This window comes from Pseudopodoces humilis, chromosome 3 (genome assembly GCF_049639895.1).
Source record: "Pseudopodoces humilis isolate 2021_Gansu_Grassland_sample_001 chromosome 3, ASM4963989v1, whole genome shotgun sequence".
Taxonomy (NCBI): Eukaryota; Metazoa; Chordata; class Aves; order Passeriformes; family Paridae; genus Pseudopodoces; species Pseudopodoces humilis.
Genome location: NC_142202.1, coordinates 111,277,849 through 111,293,733, shown reverse-complemented (window position 1 = coordinate 111,293,733; position 15,885 = coordinate 111,277,849). Strand labels below are relative to the sequence as shown.

The window sequence follows — 15,885 nt, the reverse complement described above, 5'->3', positions numbered from 1 at the left end:
CTGTGTGTCAGCACAGCCCCCAGTCTGAGGAATCCACACTGACACGACAAGAACTAATCCTATTATTTCCTTAACGGCATCTGAATAGGCATTTTCCAAGTCCTGCTTCTTATTGTAAGTTTAACCCATGTGTTAATTCTCTTACTGAGATCTCAAGCTGCTTTCTCTAGAATTGGGGATTTAGGGGAATCAAATCCCTTCTATTCAATTTGCTACTTAAGAGACAAACCTTTCAAAATTAAACTTGCAGGCTGTTTGCCTGAAAAACATCACTTCTCTTTCCAAAGAAAATATCTCTAAAACCCATTTTAAGCACAGAGAGAGGAAGTTTTTAGCACATCTCAAGTTTAAACCTGACAGCGGCCGCCTTTAAGTAAGAACTAAGAGGGCAGAAATTCACTGGGGGAAAGATTTTCAGTTTATTTTAATATCAATTTGATGAGTGACCAACCAAGCAATGCTTTATTTGAGTAAATTACTTCATATTATTGTGATTCTCCTCCAGTAAACCACAATCACAGAATGGTTTGGGCTGGAAGAGACCTTAAAGGTCATTTTGTTCTGACTCCCTGCCACAGGAAGGACAGGCAGGGACACCTTCCATAATCCCAGGTTGTTCCAAATCCCATCCACCCTGGCCTTGAATAATTCCAGGGATGGGGCAGCCACAGCTTCTCCGGGCAATATTCAAAGGTGATCAAGTAGGGAAAGACTTGGGAAAAACCCAACTCCTCAGAGACATTTCCTGTGGCTGAAAAAATTTTCGAGCACGTGGTGCTCAGGGGAGTTTTCCTTTCTGTAATCAAATATTAAGATATGAAGCCCCATGAAAACAAACACCTCACTCTACCCATGCACAGACACTTTCTGTGCTTTCCAGCAAAGCCACAACAACAGATTTGCTGTGGGTCTGCAGGAACTTATAGGTAGCGTATTAAATATTGATTAAAAATAAATCCAAATAATTAGGCTTAAATTTTAATACCCATGTACGTTTCTCTATAATTCATCATGAACAGCATTTTCTGAGGTTCCACGAGAGGCTCTGGGTTTAATTTTAATTATGCATTTATTACATAATTCACCAAATTCAGTAATGTGCAGTGAGTCTCCCAGCCATTGAAGTGAGTAACGAGATTTATCAGCCCAGTTTGTCACACAACAAACAGGATTCAGAGCCTTATAAAGGCGGGTGATGAAAGATACATGGAGGGAGGGAAGAACCAGCAGCAGCTTTATTTCCATGTAATAATGCTAATAATATGCAAATAATTCCCCATCTTAATGAATACTTCAGATGAAAGCCACGTTCCAAGCAGGGATGGCACAGGGAGAGAGGGAGCTCAGCAGCTGGGAGTGTTCAAAGCTCTTTGGAAACCACGAAGTTACAGCTGTGGGTACCACTGAGCTTCCCCTCTCCCCTCAGAGGGAGGGTAGACACTGGAACAGCTCCCCAGGGAATGGTCACAGCCCCAAGGAGCTCCAGGAGAGTTTGGACAACGCTCTCAGGGATGCCCAGGTGGGATTGCTGGGGTGCCTGTGCAGGGCCAGGGGCTGGATCAATGATCCTGATGGATCCCTCTGAACTCAGGATATTCCGTGATTCCTCAATCCTCACATACCAGGAACGACACTGTCACATGGCAAAAGGTACCTAAGCTCCTCAAGCTCCTTACATCCCGTTTTTAGACAGTGACAGACACATAGAAAATCATTTTGATAATTATTGAAAATTATGGATAATTTTCAAAATACGCAGAGATGCAAACGGACCCCTGTGTAGGAATCTCCATCTGGAGTCTGGAGCACAAACATTTTATATGCCCAAATCTCCAGGGTCAGTCACTTGCTCTCCTAAACACTTCTGGTGACTCTTCAAAGCTGCATTTGGAAGTTTCTCCCGAATCCCTGCAATTGTTTGAGGAGTGACTCTTGCTGCCCTTTGACAAACATTTCAATGCATTTTTTTTACTGCTTCCAAAGCTTTTGCAAACTTCCCCCCTTTCAGCAGGAATCATCTCCCCTGGGACACTGGGCATGTGCTCAGAAGCCAGTGGTACCAGGTACTTGCCATACTGTTCTTTTCCCTTTTTATTTTAGCCTCAAACATCTTCTGGGAACTCAAATATTTAAGACTTACAACCTCCTCACAAAGCCAAGCCAGCATTCCTTCCCACGTCCTCACTTGAAGTCTCCCACTTTTTTTCAGTCCTCCTAAGACATCCCTTTCATTCAGCTTCCCACATCCACACATCCTCTGGGATTTCCAGTCTATCTCCTCTCTCCAAAAAGTGGTAGGAGAAACAGGAACCTTTTGGGGGGGGTCTCCTCCGTCTGCAAGAAAATCCCCCCAAGCCTCCTTTTCTCTAGACTGAGCCCCCCAGCTCCCTCAGCTGCTCCTCATAGAACTTCCTCTCTAGACCCCGAATTCCTATGGAACAAAAAGGCCCAAAATCCCTCAAAAGTTCACCCTGATGCTGAATGGGGGTGGTGGATCCTCCTCTACGCTCATCCTTGGGGAAAAAAGGAAGTGTGAACCTCTTCCTTCTCAGGCACCAAAGGATCTGCACAGTAAAAAGCCCTTTAAATGGCACACAAAGCTTCCATCAATTCTCTGCAATTCCCCCCTGGGTCCCAGAGCAGCTGACTGTGAGACAGAAGCCACAGGACACCAGGCTTTGTTAGGTCTGGCACTCACAGCATTGCTCCTGGGATATCCCAAATGGAAGACAACAAAACCTCCCCCTATGGAATCTGCAGCTCCCATGCTATGATAGGACTTGGCCATGGAATCACAGTTGCTTGAAATATTTTGCTTATTTTGACCTCAGACAGAGGGAAATTTGCTGCTTTCCCTGGCAGGTGGGACCAGTGGAGAAAGAATTTTTTTTGTCTGATCCAGCACCAGCAGAGCACGTTGCTCACTGAGTTCAGACACTCTCTGAACTGAAAAATAAACTCAGTCCTCACCTCTGCTTAAAGGACGCCCTCAGACACCAGATGACAGGGGGCTGTGACCAGGAATTTACTGCAAAATATCAAAGCTGCTGCAGGAATGAGGAAGCCCTGAGCCAGAACAGACACAGAGCCTGTGCTGCACCCACTGAAATGCAGCGTTGCCAAAATGAAGGTTTTCCATTTGACACCAGGAACACAGCATGGTCTGGGATGGAAGGGAACTTAGATACCATCTCCAAATCCCTGCCATGGGAAGGGAAACAACTCAACAGACACGGCTGCTCCAAGCCCTGTCCAACCTGGCCTTGGACACTTCCAGGGATCCAGGGGCAGCCACAGCTTCTCTGGGCAACCTGTGCCAGGGCCTCACCACCCTCCCAGCCAACAATTCCTTCCCAATATCCCATCCATCCCTGCCCTCTGGCAGTGGGAAGCCATTCCCTGTGTCCTGTCCCTCCATCCCTTGTCCCCAGTCCCTCTCCAGCTCTCCTGGAGCCCCTTTAGGCCCTGGCAGGGTCTCTGAGGTCCCCCTGGAGACTTCTCCTCTCCAGGCTGGACATTCCCAGCTCTCCCAGCCTGGCTGCAGAGCAGAGGCTCATGGACGACATCATCTGGGACCAAAACTGGACAAATAACACTTCACTGCTCCTGTTCCATGTATTTCATGTGCAACACAAGTGTGAGGAAGAGGAAATACTCTTCCACCTCTGAAACGTTCTGCTCTAATAAAGAACACAGCACTGCCAAGTAGGGCACTGTGAAATTATTCAGACTCCAAGTAATATCACAAATTTGCAATAACCCACAAAGCCCTTAATTCTTCCCCAAGCAGTTTCTGAGTAGATCCAAGCACACAAAACAAGCAGGGAAGGATGAAGAGAGTGACTTTTTAAATGGGCTGATAAGTGATGGGACAAAGGGGGAGAAGGAAGAGAGATTTAGATGGGACATTAGGAGGAAATTCTCCCTGTGAGGGTGCTGAGGCCCTGGCAGAGGTGCCCAGAGAAGCTGTGGCTGCCCCTGGATCCTTGGAAGTGTCCAAGGCCAGGCTGGACAGGGCTTGGAGCAACCTGGGATAGCAGAAGGTGTCCATGGCAGGACATGGCCATGGCAGGAGGTGGAAGTCCTGCAGCAGAACTGTTTCAACCTGTTCAATGATTATAGAATCTAAATAAAATAAAGGAAGATGGACAAATAAGCAACCAGAGCAGCACATCTGAGCTCCCAGGTGGGGAAACATCACTTAATAAGAGAATTTTGTGGGCAGCAGCACCAGAACTGGAAACCTTTATTCCACCCTCTACCCTCAGCACTTGCAGCACTTTGTTGACACAACAGAACACGGCTCAATTTCAAGCACCGTTGAGGTTGAGTAATTTCAAACATCTTTTAATGTTTGTAGAGAGTCCAGAGGGAAGTTGGTTGAAAAGATCTCCAAGGCAGCCACGTGGAAATAAGATACAAACCCCTTCAAATCACTGCAGTGCCAGGCAGGAGGCAGGAACAGAGACAGAGGAGGGAAAAGGAGAAAGGTGAGGATCCATACTTTCAGCTAAACTGCTTAAAGCATTTATTTATGTCCAGGGGCTCCATTACAAGTTCACAGAGTGCCCTGGGGAGCAGTAACAGACCAATTCCATGAGCAGAGATTGGTGCTCCAGAAGTTAAAATTAAAGTGTAATCTGTACTCCCTTCTCATGCCATGAATACTCCTTTTAGAGGGAGGTCATCCTGTTCTCTTCTAGGTAGCAAAATTGAGCATGAGAAATCAGATAAGACATTAATATAGCTGGATTTAACTTGAGTATTATACACTAGGGCATCAGTGCTTTTATGGAAAATCTGGGAAAGATTGCTGATAAACCTGAGTTGGGAACAGTGACAGGGAAAACACTCACAGAGCTTCCCCTAAACTCGTGAGGTCATGGGAGAGCCCTTTGAAAGTCTAAATTAAATTTACAAAGGACAAAGTTAGCTGCTCACTGTTGGCATTAGAGCATTTTTCAGAGTGGGATCCAGCAGCAGTACCCCAGCAAGGAATTTCAGGATAACAAACAGTAAACACAAAGCAGCACTTAGGGTTTGTGTCGTTTTTTGGTCACTCATATTATGAGGATTCAGAATAAGGAGATCCTGAGAACACAGAGGGAAACACAGCTTTTCAGGATGCCCTGTCAGAACAGGAATGCCCTACAAACCTGTCCCTGGAACGAGCCAGCAGTGGAGGATGTCAGGGAAAACAGGAACACCTCCTGCAACAGGACAACACTCTAAGGTTGGAGGATCCATGGCTAAAAACTGCTGAAATCCTGCTGGCAGCTCTGGTTTCCTCCTGACCGTGTAACTCTGTGCACAGGCTGGATTATCCACTGCTCCAGAGGCTGGAATTTAAATCTGGCAGGGGAAAACTAGCAGGGCCACAAATGGCCCAGAAACCCCGAGCCAATGTGCAGAGATGATGGATGCAGAGTGCTTCATCTTCTCTGGCCGTGCACAAAGCCTCTGCTTCTGCTTCCTGAAACTTTCTGGGAGTGCTCAGCAGGGACACCACCCTTGGAAGTTAAAACAGATGTGAATGTTAATGAAGTGGTGGCTACAGCACTCCTGTCACATCTGGAATCACGGAATCACAGAATGGTTTGGATAGGAAGGGGCCTTAAAGACCATCCCATTCCACCCCTGCCATGGGCAGGGACACCTTCCACTAGCCCAGGTTGCTCCAACCCAGCCTTGGACACTTCCAGGGATCCAGGGGCAGCCACAGCTTCTCTGGGCACCCTGTGCCAGGGCCTCACCACCCTCACAGCCAAGAATTCCTTCCTAAAATCTCTAATCTAAATCTACTCTCTTTCAGTTTAAGCCATTCCCTGTGTCCTGTCTCTCCATCCCTTGTCCCAGGTCCCTCTCCAGTTCTCTTGAAGCTCCTTTAGGCCCTGGAAGGGTCTCTGAGGTCTCCTTGGATCATTCTCAGACTGAACACCCCGAGTGCTCCCAGCCTGTCTTCATGGGATATTTTATGTTTTTATGCTGGGAAAATAAACAGCAGCAGGATGTCAGATTTGCTGTGGAGCCAGCAATGGGGACAACTGTGCAGCCTCACCCTGAGCCACGGGACAGCTGCTGTGCAGGTCTGCCTGCTTCCAGCAGATCCTGCTGCATCCGCCACTTCTGAGCACCTCTGGCAGCATCACCTTTAGAGGAAAGCTGAGTTAAATCCTTCCTGTCCATTTGCTTTCTTCAGGACATGATTCAACCCCTTCCACAGATCCACACAGCTGTCCCAAATGGTTTAAATTCTTCTTTAAGTTTTACAATTATTCCATGGGTGAGGAATGAAAAAAACCCTTCTCCCACACCACCTCAGAGGCACCAGCACCTGCTGAAATTGCTCCTTCTAAGCCTGTCCTGACACCTAAAAACCTGAAACCTTTTTCTGAAGGAAGATTTTCCTCAGTGCAGCACAAGCTACTGCAGCAAGCCCCGATTAATTTGCCACTTGCTCCTACCCAGAAGAGGTAAGGAGTAAATCAGCGCCTCTGTGGCTCTGTCAGAGATGCCTCAGGGTCTTCCAGACAGACAGACAGACAGACTGGAAGTGCTGCCCTGCTGGGACACTGAACTCCATGTCACCGGCACATTGAGAGGATGACGATCCCAGCATTAGCTGTGGGAACACTCCCAATAAATTGCTATTTTTCCAGCATGATTTCTCCACCTTCCATCACTTCACATTTTGATGCAGATTCTTCCTGTCAGCAGACTCATCACTGCCCAGCTAACTCTGTCCATCCGGTCCAGACACCACATTTGTTCACACAAGGCTGTGGCATATGGATTTTTCCTTCAAAAAATGAGGAGTGTCAGCATTTTCCTATCATTCTTCTGGAGCAAAAGTGATCTTAACTAGCCCCTCTTAAAAGCTGAAGCACATTTCACAAGAACTCCACTTTGTCAGGCCATGGTGAGGTCACAGATCAGGCTGGCAGGTGGAAAAGGAGGTTTAAATGTGTTTTTAGGGTCACCAGAGGAGGATCCTTCAGCCATTTGGGTTTTTCAGCAGCTCTCAACTGCCTGAATGCAAAGCAGTCTCAGCTGAATTTCACTAATTCCTTCAAAGGCTCTCTTACACTCATCTGCACAGATTATGCAGTAAATACGCTTTAAGAAAGCACTCTCTAACCCCAACAAGGCTATTCAAAAAATAAGGCTTAACCAGCTGACCTCTGATTATCTTCAGCAGTTCACCCATCTGTCTCCAATACACAAATTCCAGCCTCAAAGGAACTCTTCCTTTAGGTATCAGAACTGGATGTTAATAATTACAATGCTCTTCAATGAAATGGTGACATGAAAGTGTCCAAACTGTCCCCAAAAAAGCTCAGTGAGGGTTGTGAACAGTTAAAACCATCGTGAAAGTCACCATATCCCAGGACATTGGGGCCACATTTCTGTTCTCAAGTGACACATCAGCACCACCCCATCAGGATCTGCCCCCTGTCTCACACTCGGACAAGATCAGCCCAAATGAAGTGAAGCCAAGTCATTAAATGTTAATTAACTCCCACAGTCACTTTGGGAAGAAACCTTTCCAGTAGCTTTGCCTTTTGTACTGACAGTGTTTACAAAATTTGGGAGCTGTGAAGAAAACTGGGATTGCTCAACAGCGGCTTTCATGAAGTGCAGCAGGCTGCAAAGTAAGTGACATTTGAAGCTAAAAATTAGTGAATGATTTGCCTAGAGGTGGAAGGTGATGGTACCATGGTCCAATTACTTTATGGCCTTCTTCTTCTCCTCCCTGTTATCTCCTCTCTCTCTGTTATCATTCCATAGGAGCTGCAGGAGACACAGGTATCCATCAGAAAACTTCAGGGTTATCCCAAACCTCCTGGGGTATCACAAACTTGATTTTTCCCCTTATGCCTCAGATATTTTGAAGTCTCAGCCACCTTTAACTGCATTCTGGAGCTCACTCTGCCACCAATCATGGAATGATAGAATGGATTGGGTTGGAAGGGATCTTAAAGATCGAGTGCCACCTCCTGCCATGGGCAGGGACACCTCCCACTATCCCAGGATGCTCCAAGCCCCACCCAGCCTGGCCTTGGACACTTCCAGGGATCCAGGGGCAGCTGCAGCTCCTCTGGGCAATCCATGCCAGACTCTCCAGATGTTACCACTCTCCTGCTGTCTGTGGACTAAGAACAACTTCAGCTGCTCCAACACTCTAAAAGTGGTGTTTGACCCTTTCCAGGCTGGAATCCAGCCTCTTTAACATCCAACATGGACATTGGAAGCAGCTTTTGAATTTGAAGGGTTTTCACTGAGTGCATTTTACAAGTTAGGTCTCTTCAGGTCCAGATCTTTCTCACAGTGCATTTGAAATCACCCAGAGAGATCTTGATCCTGGCAGGGCTTAGAGATTGTTTTGATTACAAAAGAGGAAAAAAAATGCACAAATACATCTTAAAGAAAGGGGAAGATGGAACAGGAGCTTTCAAATGGATGCAGCTTTGCTAGAGACAGGAAAAAAATATCACAGGAAGTGGAAAGCAGGGAGCACCAGTCTGGAAAACAACAGACCTGCAAGAGGCTGATTATGGCCTTGATTAACAATCCCTGCTCAGGGCTGGGGCAACAGGAGCAGCAGTGGGAAGAGGAGAAGGAAGGCAGGAGCTTTCCAGGAGAACTGAGCTACAGGGACCCTTCACAACCCCATTTTCCATGAGGGAAGAGCACAGGGAAATTAATTTTTCTCATGGAAATGAATCTTGGCTCAGGAGTGAGAAAGAGCTGTGAGAGTGGGGGAAGCAGCCACACCCAATTCCCCTGCCTTCATGAGCCTCAAAATAGATACTTCATCATCTTTTACCCTGAATATTTGGAGGGTTTTTCATTTCAGGAGAAAAGGAGGATGCAAACCCATAGGACTGCATGGTGGGGCACCCAGGTGGTCCGAAAAGATATGTGGATTTGGTCTTGCACCTCCAAATTCCAATGGTGCAGCCAGACTGTGGATTCAGCAAAGCTCACCTCTCAGCCTGAGGCCACCAGAAGTGTTAGAGGGGCATTGGATGCACTTGTAATCTGGGTTTATGCAACAAAATTCTCTGCTCATACTCATCATGTGTAGTCCTGTAAAAAGCACTGTGCAGAGTATAGGTTTAGAATGGGATATTAGGAAAAAATTTTTCATTGTGAGCATGGTGAGGGCCTGGTATAGGTTTCCCAGAGAAACTGGCTGCCCCTGGATCCCTGGAAGTGTCCAAGGCCAGGCTGGACAAGGCTTGGAGCAACCTGGGACAGTGGAAAGTTCCCTGCCCGTGGCAGGGTTTGGAATGAGATGAGCTTCAAGGTCCCTTCCAACCCAAACCATTCTGCAATTCCGTGATATAAGAGAGCAAATTCTCTTCCTTCATCTCAAATTAAATCTAAGCATGCAGCAAAAGCAGCTGCATTTGTGTAGTGATACATGAAAGTGTCTGCAAAGCATTTTAGGATCCTTCAGGAAAAATGCTAAATATCTGTTCTATAATTCAATGAATGTTAATATATTCATCACAGATTTCGACTCTTCAATTGCACGGGAGAGAAACAAGAAAATTGGTGCTTGTTGCAATGTTACGATGCCAAGGGATGGAAGCGGTCCAGGGTCTCAGAATATTCAAGTTTCGTGTGGGATGCAGGGAAATCCCCCATGAGAACACAAGCAGAGCCTGCATGCTGTGGGATGAGGAGTGGAGTCACACTCAGGCACGCTGGCTTTGACCTCCAAAACCACAAACCAGATGCTGTTTTACCTTTTCGTGGTTGCCAAAATCAAACCCAAACCCGCCTCTGTCCTCACGCAGAGGGCCCTGGTCCTGCTTGCCAGGGAGAGCCGGGTGAATCATTCTCCTCATTCATTTTTCACTTTGTGCTCTTCTAAAAAGCTGTCCTGGAGGTTCTCCCTGCGCCAGCAGCTCTTGCCTGACATGACCTGGTGAGGACAGGGCTCCAGACCACAAAGGCAGAGCACTTGCCCTGCTTTTCCCAGGCACGCCATTCACTGCTGCTCCGAGGTATTTTTGTGTTCGCTGCTTGGAGCGACTCTGAGCACATAACTGCCCTCCTTTGTTGAGGCTCTTCAACAAGAGAACCCACTGCTTTTGCAGTGTGCTCAAACATAAAGATTCTCAGCAATACCATGCATTTAACTGGCCTGGGCTATTTCAGCATGTGCTAAATTAGGGGAGTGTTTGTAATGCGCTCACCTAAATGATCAGTGCTCACACAACTCCTGCTTTTACACCTGGGCGGAAAAAATAAATCCCCGCTGAGGTGTGACCACATGGGAATAGAATAAGCTCCTCTGTGGTTCCCCTGCAATTTTTAAAAAAAGTTCTGCCATTCATTTTATCCCCCAGCATACTGGGTGTTTCAGTGACCATTTAAGCAAGTCACTTCGGAGGGCTGGAGTTCCTCTGTGACAGGCTGGGAGAGCTGGGGGTGTTCACTTGGAGAAGAAAAGGATCCAGGGAGAGCTCAGAGCCCCTTCCAGTGCCCAAAGGGGCTCCAGGAGAGCTGGAGAGGGACTGGGGACAAAGGATGGAGGGACAGGACAAGGGAAAATGGTTTCAAGCTGAAAGATGGCAGGGTTAAATGGGATATTGGGAAGGAATCGTTCCCTGGGAGGGTGGGGAGGCCCTGGCACAGGGTGCCCAGAGAAGCTGTGGCTGTCCCTGGACCCCTGGAAGTGCCCAAGGCCAGGCTGGACAGGGCTTGGAGCAGCCTGGGATGGTGGAAGGTGTCCCTGCCCATGGCAGGGGGTGGGAATGTGATGATCCCTAAGGTCCCCTCCAACCCAAACCATTCTCTGATTCCATGACTTTTGCCCCCAGCCCTGTTACAAAGACCCTCCCATTTTTTTTCCCCAATAATATCCCGCATCCAGGGAGCTGGAGCGCTGCTGGAGTGAGCTGGAGTGCCTCTGCAGGAGGGGCAGAAGCACCTCCAAGTGAGTGTTACTCTCCAGCAGTGGAGCACCCTTCCCTCCAGTCTGGAGCCACAGCAACCCTTCTGTTCCCCTTCCCCTGATTTCCAACAATATCCTCTCCCTGCTGCCCTTACGAAAGGCCCAACCCAAAAATCAGCCCTTAAAACAACGTCAGCAGTTTTTAAACCCTGCTAGCTGTGCACTGGAAGGAGAAGGGGAACAAACTGGCCTTGGAGGCAAACTCCAATTCAGCTCCATTCAGCCATAGAAACTAAAATGTTAAAATAAAATATGGGTGCAGAGTGGTGAACCCCTGAGCTGGCAGGTCACAGGGTGTGCTGGCAGGGGCTCGGAACACCCTGGGACAGTGGAAGGTGTCCCTGCCCATGGCAGGAGGTTGGAACAAAGTAAGTTTTAAGGTCCCTTCCAACCCAAACCATTCTGTGATTCCAAGAAATACAGCAGTGTTACAGCACTTTTAACAGCTGGTACTTTTTGATGTTATTCTCAGAAAATGTTTGCAAAATGGCCATCCAGCATCTCATCTTGATTATCTCAATGCCATCAAATCCACACAGATTTTGCCTTGCAGTAAATGCAGAGTATAATATTTAGGCATTTTAGAGTTTCAAGGCTGGAAAAGCCATTTCAATCTTAAGAGCCTCAAGAAGCAATAAATCATAACAGCTGAGACAGGAGTTGTTTTTGACTCAGTATTACTGAGGTAAATTACTTGTAGCATTACAGAAGAGTAATTCTGTGTGTGAGAAACGAGCAGCAGCACTTTGGTGATAAGGTTAGAGAGATATTTGTGCTAACGAGGAAATTTAAGCTCCATTTCAACACAGACTCGCTGCAGCTGTAACTCCAGAGCTGTTCAGCAGTGTCTCCTGCCTTTCTCCAGGGACCAACTCAGTATCACTCTCACATCCTTCTCTGGAGTGATGAAAGCACATTATAGGCTGATAAAAGGCAATCCGTGGTATTTCTTACAGGTCTCCAAAGATCAGCAATTTATTAAAAAGTGCTTTTCAGGAACCAGGCAAAAACAAAACGTTCTTCATCAACAGCTCACACCGAATCCATCTTCCCTTAAATAAATTCCCAGCTCTGGCAGTACAAACTCACTCTTCCCTAATTGCTGCTGTTCCACATTTGCAAATTCTAAGTGGTGATGCCTCTGTGCTTGTCAGCAGAGATTTATCAACCCTGCTCCGTGCCCAAAGGTCACACAAGTAAATCTGAGTGTGTTCCCTCTCTCTGTTCCTGAGCTGTCCCACCCACACCAGTGCACAAACCCAGGGTGACACAACGCAGAATACAACAGCTTAAATAATTAAAACCAAAACCATAATTATCAAATGAAAGAACAAAGCAGCTCTGAGACACAACAAGCTTTGCTTTGCTTTATCCTCCCATGACTTATTTGCAACAGGTCTCGCAGGCTCTGCTGTGAATTAACAGCAATGAAGGGATGCTCTGGGGCTTGGTTAAAGGCTACTGCATCCAGCTGTTCATCTGTCATCAAAACACAAAGAAACCACCAGAAAATTGAAGGTCTGAATCTCACTTCCCACTTAAAACCACCCTGGCAGTGCAAATATGAGAATAAATTATACTTCTCCAACAGCAGCATAAATGAGCTGTAGTGGAAAGGCTGATCCAGCTGAAGATTTCAAGATAAAAACTAAAGTAAACCCACATACAGATGTTCTGTAGTCTTGTGCCTTGTGCAAATGGTGCTTTCAGTGTGTGCTGGAGCTGCTCAGCTCTCCTCTGAACAGCACCTGGAAACTGCAGTGTCACGTCAGACACTAAAACCAGGCACGGAAATGCCCAATAAATGAACCATCCAAAAATTCCGTTCACTGTGTCTGCACCTCCACTGGTATCAAGATCTCTCTCCAGCCCACCTGCTGCCATGGAGCTCTTTGATTCATCCCCGCAGCTGAGAAAAGCTTAAGCCAAGCCCCTGTGTATGAAATCAGGGGAAATTGGTTAAATCAGCCAAGTCAAGTGGAATAACCAGGCAGGGAACTGCTCCTTACAGGAGTATCCTTATCCATTGTGGGTCACACCACTGGAATTCAGGTTTGTTTTTCCCTTGGCTTCCCAAGGCACTCTGCACACACAGAGTGACAGCTTCAGCTATCTGCACTGATGGGGTCACCACCCAAAAATTCACCCCTGGCAGCTCAGCATCACCCCCAGAAGCCCAAGAATGAGGGGCAGCCAGGGATGTGGGACACCAGGGCAGGAGAAGCCTGGCACGAGCCCCGGTGTGTTCCCAAAGGTGTTTGTTCCAGGACCTGGCTGACCCTGACTTCAGTGTTAATATCGTTTTTCCACGCTGTCACTTTTTTAAATAAGACTAAAATTGGAAGATGTACCTGCATGGCTTAAACACAAGCTGCCCTGACAGGGGTGCAAGGTCAAGTAACCCTGTGATTTATTAACTCTGGGATGTCCGAGTCACAGAATCATAAAATCACAGAGCCTGGCTGGAAAAGACCTCTGAGATCACCATGTCCAACCAACACCAACCCAGCACCACCACCATGTTCACCACTGAACCATGTCCTCAACTGACACATCCACACACTTTTAGAATGCTTCTAGGGATTATGACACGGACATCCTACTCTGAAAATCACAGTTATCCAACCTAACAGTCCATAAAACTTTATTATCCTTTTTCTCCCAAAATTCTGAGGGGTTCTGCTTCACCACTGAGACTCCAGAAAGTATCACCTGAGTCAGTTCAGTGCACTGAAAGCAGAAAAGTTGTCAAAACTGATGCTACCAAACTGAATTGGGTGAGGTCAGAATGTTTTGGTAGAGAATGATTTGAGCAGCTCATTTTTCTAAATTACACCGCGCTGCTGAAAGCGAGCGGCGCTCAGTGTTTCGCTCAAAGCCTAATTCAATTTTACTCTGTCTCAGAAAAAGAAAACAGCACATTAATCCCAAATCCTGTAAACAAAGAGTTGTAAACACTCCCCAGCACCCTCCCCACCCATGCTGAGGAGGGCTGGCCTGTTTTCCAAGCCTGTGTGAAAGCAGATGGCAGCCACCTAATTCAGATTCGGTGCAATCTGTTGCTGGTGGGGAAAAAAAAAAAAAATACTTGACTGCTTTTCCTTATAAATGTAAAACCTGGGAAGTTCAACCCACTCTGTAGTTTTGTGAGATGTTTGGTAACAGTTTTGCCAACAGAGCCAGCTCAGCTCGGGGAGAACACATGCTTCTTGTTCTCAGCCTGAACTCCACAGCCAAAAATCCCCTCGGATCACTTTGGGAAGGGAGAGCTGTCTATGGGCTCAGTTCTTACTCTGGCTTTGCACCCTGCAAGTGAACCACTCACGACAACATCATGATACACCAAGACACCTTGTCTACCTCATTTTCTGTCACCGCAATAAAGATCTTATTGAAAATATATTGCAGCATATATAAATGCTTTTTGTGTCCAAACACCCCACACTGTTGGCCTGATGGTGAATCCTCTCAGGTTCAGAGAAATTCTTGTGAGGTACAAAACTGGATGTGGGATTTTGTGTATGACCAGCAAAGGGCGTCAGGTCACTTCTTTCTTGTGGCTGGGCTCCTATTTAAAGAGCCTGAGCTGCTGGTGGTTTCCCTTTTCTGGGAATGGAGCTGGGGAAGGGGCTGGAGCACCAGGAGAGGCTGAGGGAGCTGGGAAAGGGGCTCAGCCTGGAGAAAAGGAGGCTCAGGAGGGACCTTTGGTTCTGCACAACTCCCTGACAGGAGGGGGCAGCCAGCAGGGTTCAGCTTTACTCCCAGGGAACTCTTTCTTTCCCTGCACATGCCTAGAAATTAGTTCAAGAGGACTCACCCCACAATTCCTTCAGGGGTCAAAATGGAGCTGACTGCCCTGTAGTTCCTTGGATTGTCCTTAGGAAGACAGGGGCAATATTTAGCATTTTCCCATCATCTCCATGAATTTTCAGAGCAGCCTTGCTTTGACACCAGCCACCTCTTGGCACCCAGTGGAACCCATCAGGTCTCACGGATCTGCAGATAATCCCTGACCCCACCCTTACCCACTGCTGATGTTCCTCTGTCTCAAACCCCTTTGATCCCTGCTCATGGCAGAGGCCAAGGCACACGAGTAGAGGATCATGGAATCATTTAGGCTGGAAAAGCCTTCCAAGATTATCAAGTCCAACCATTCCCCCAGCACTGCCAATCCCACCACCAGACCACATCCCCAGGTGCCACACAACCTTTAAAAACACCTTGCTCTTCTTGATATCCCCTTGCAAGCATCAACTGTAGGTGAGTTCTGGCTTTCCTAACACAAACCCAACATGCCTGGATGATGTTTAAACCTCCACCCTTGTAGCCAGACTCTGCTTCTACCTCCTGAATATTGCTTTTTTTTGCATATTGAACACCAAATGAACCCACTGCCTTGTGCCTCTAGCAAAGGTCATAGCACGATGCCTCAAAGTGAAAAACCTCTTTGATCCCGCTCAAAACTCAGGGCTTTGATAGCTCTTCTCTCCAAGCATGAAAAACTGGACAATGCTGCCAGTGATTAGTTAAACCCCTTCACAGCAGCCTGTAAATAACCCTGGCTTGACACAAATGCCAGTGGTCACAAAGCTTCAAAGTCCATCTTCAAAACTGGCCGATTTTATGTGACTGGGTTTCTCCGTGCAGGAATGAATCTGAGAGGTTGATTCCATGTGATACAATCGGGATGTTTTAGTTCCTGGAGATAAGTTGACACTTCTCCTCCTACCCACAGCTATAGACTTGAGAAGCGTGACACAGATTTCCTACAAACTTACAAATGTTTGCTTTGCTGTTTCAGCAGCCTCAAAGTGCCTTAACTGCATTTAAAAAAAAAATTTAAAAAAATTGCTAAATGCTGAAGTTACAACATTTCTGTCATCCCTGATGTTTATAAACATTAAATGAAGCTTTCA

General features: G+C 46.9%; 1 protein-coding gene across 2 annotated transcripts in view; it reads right to left on the bottom strand.

Annotated features, from left to right (window-relative positions):
* XKR6 (XK related 6) overlaps nt 1-15,885 on the bottom strand; it is a 166,241-nt gene that overhangs the window by 119,044 nt on the left and 31,312 nt on the right. The gene's annotated exons all lie outside the window — the stretch shown is intronic.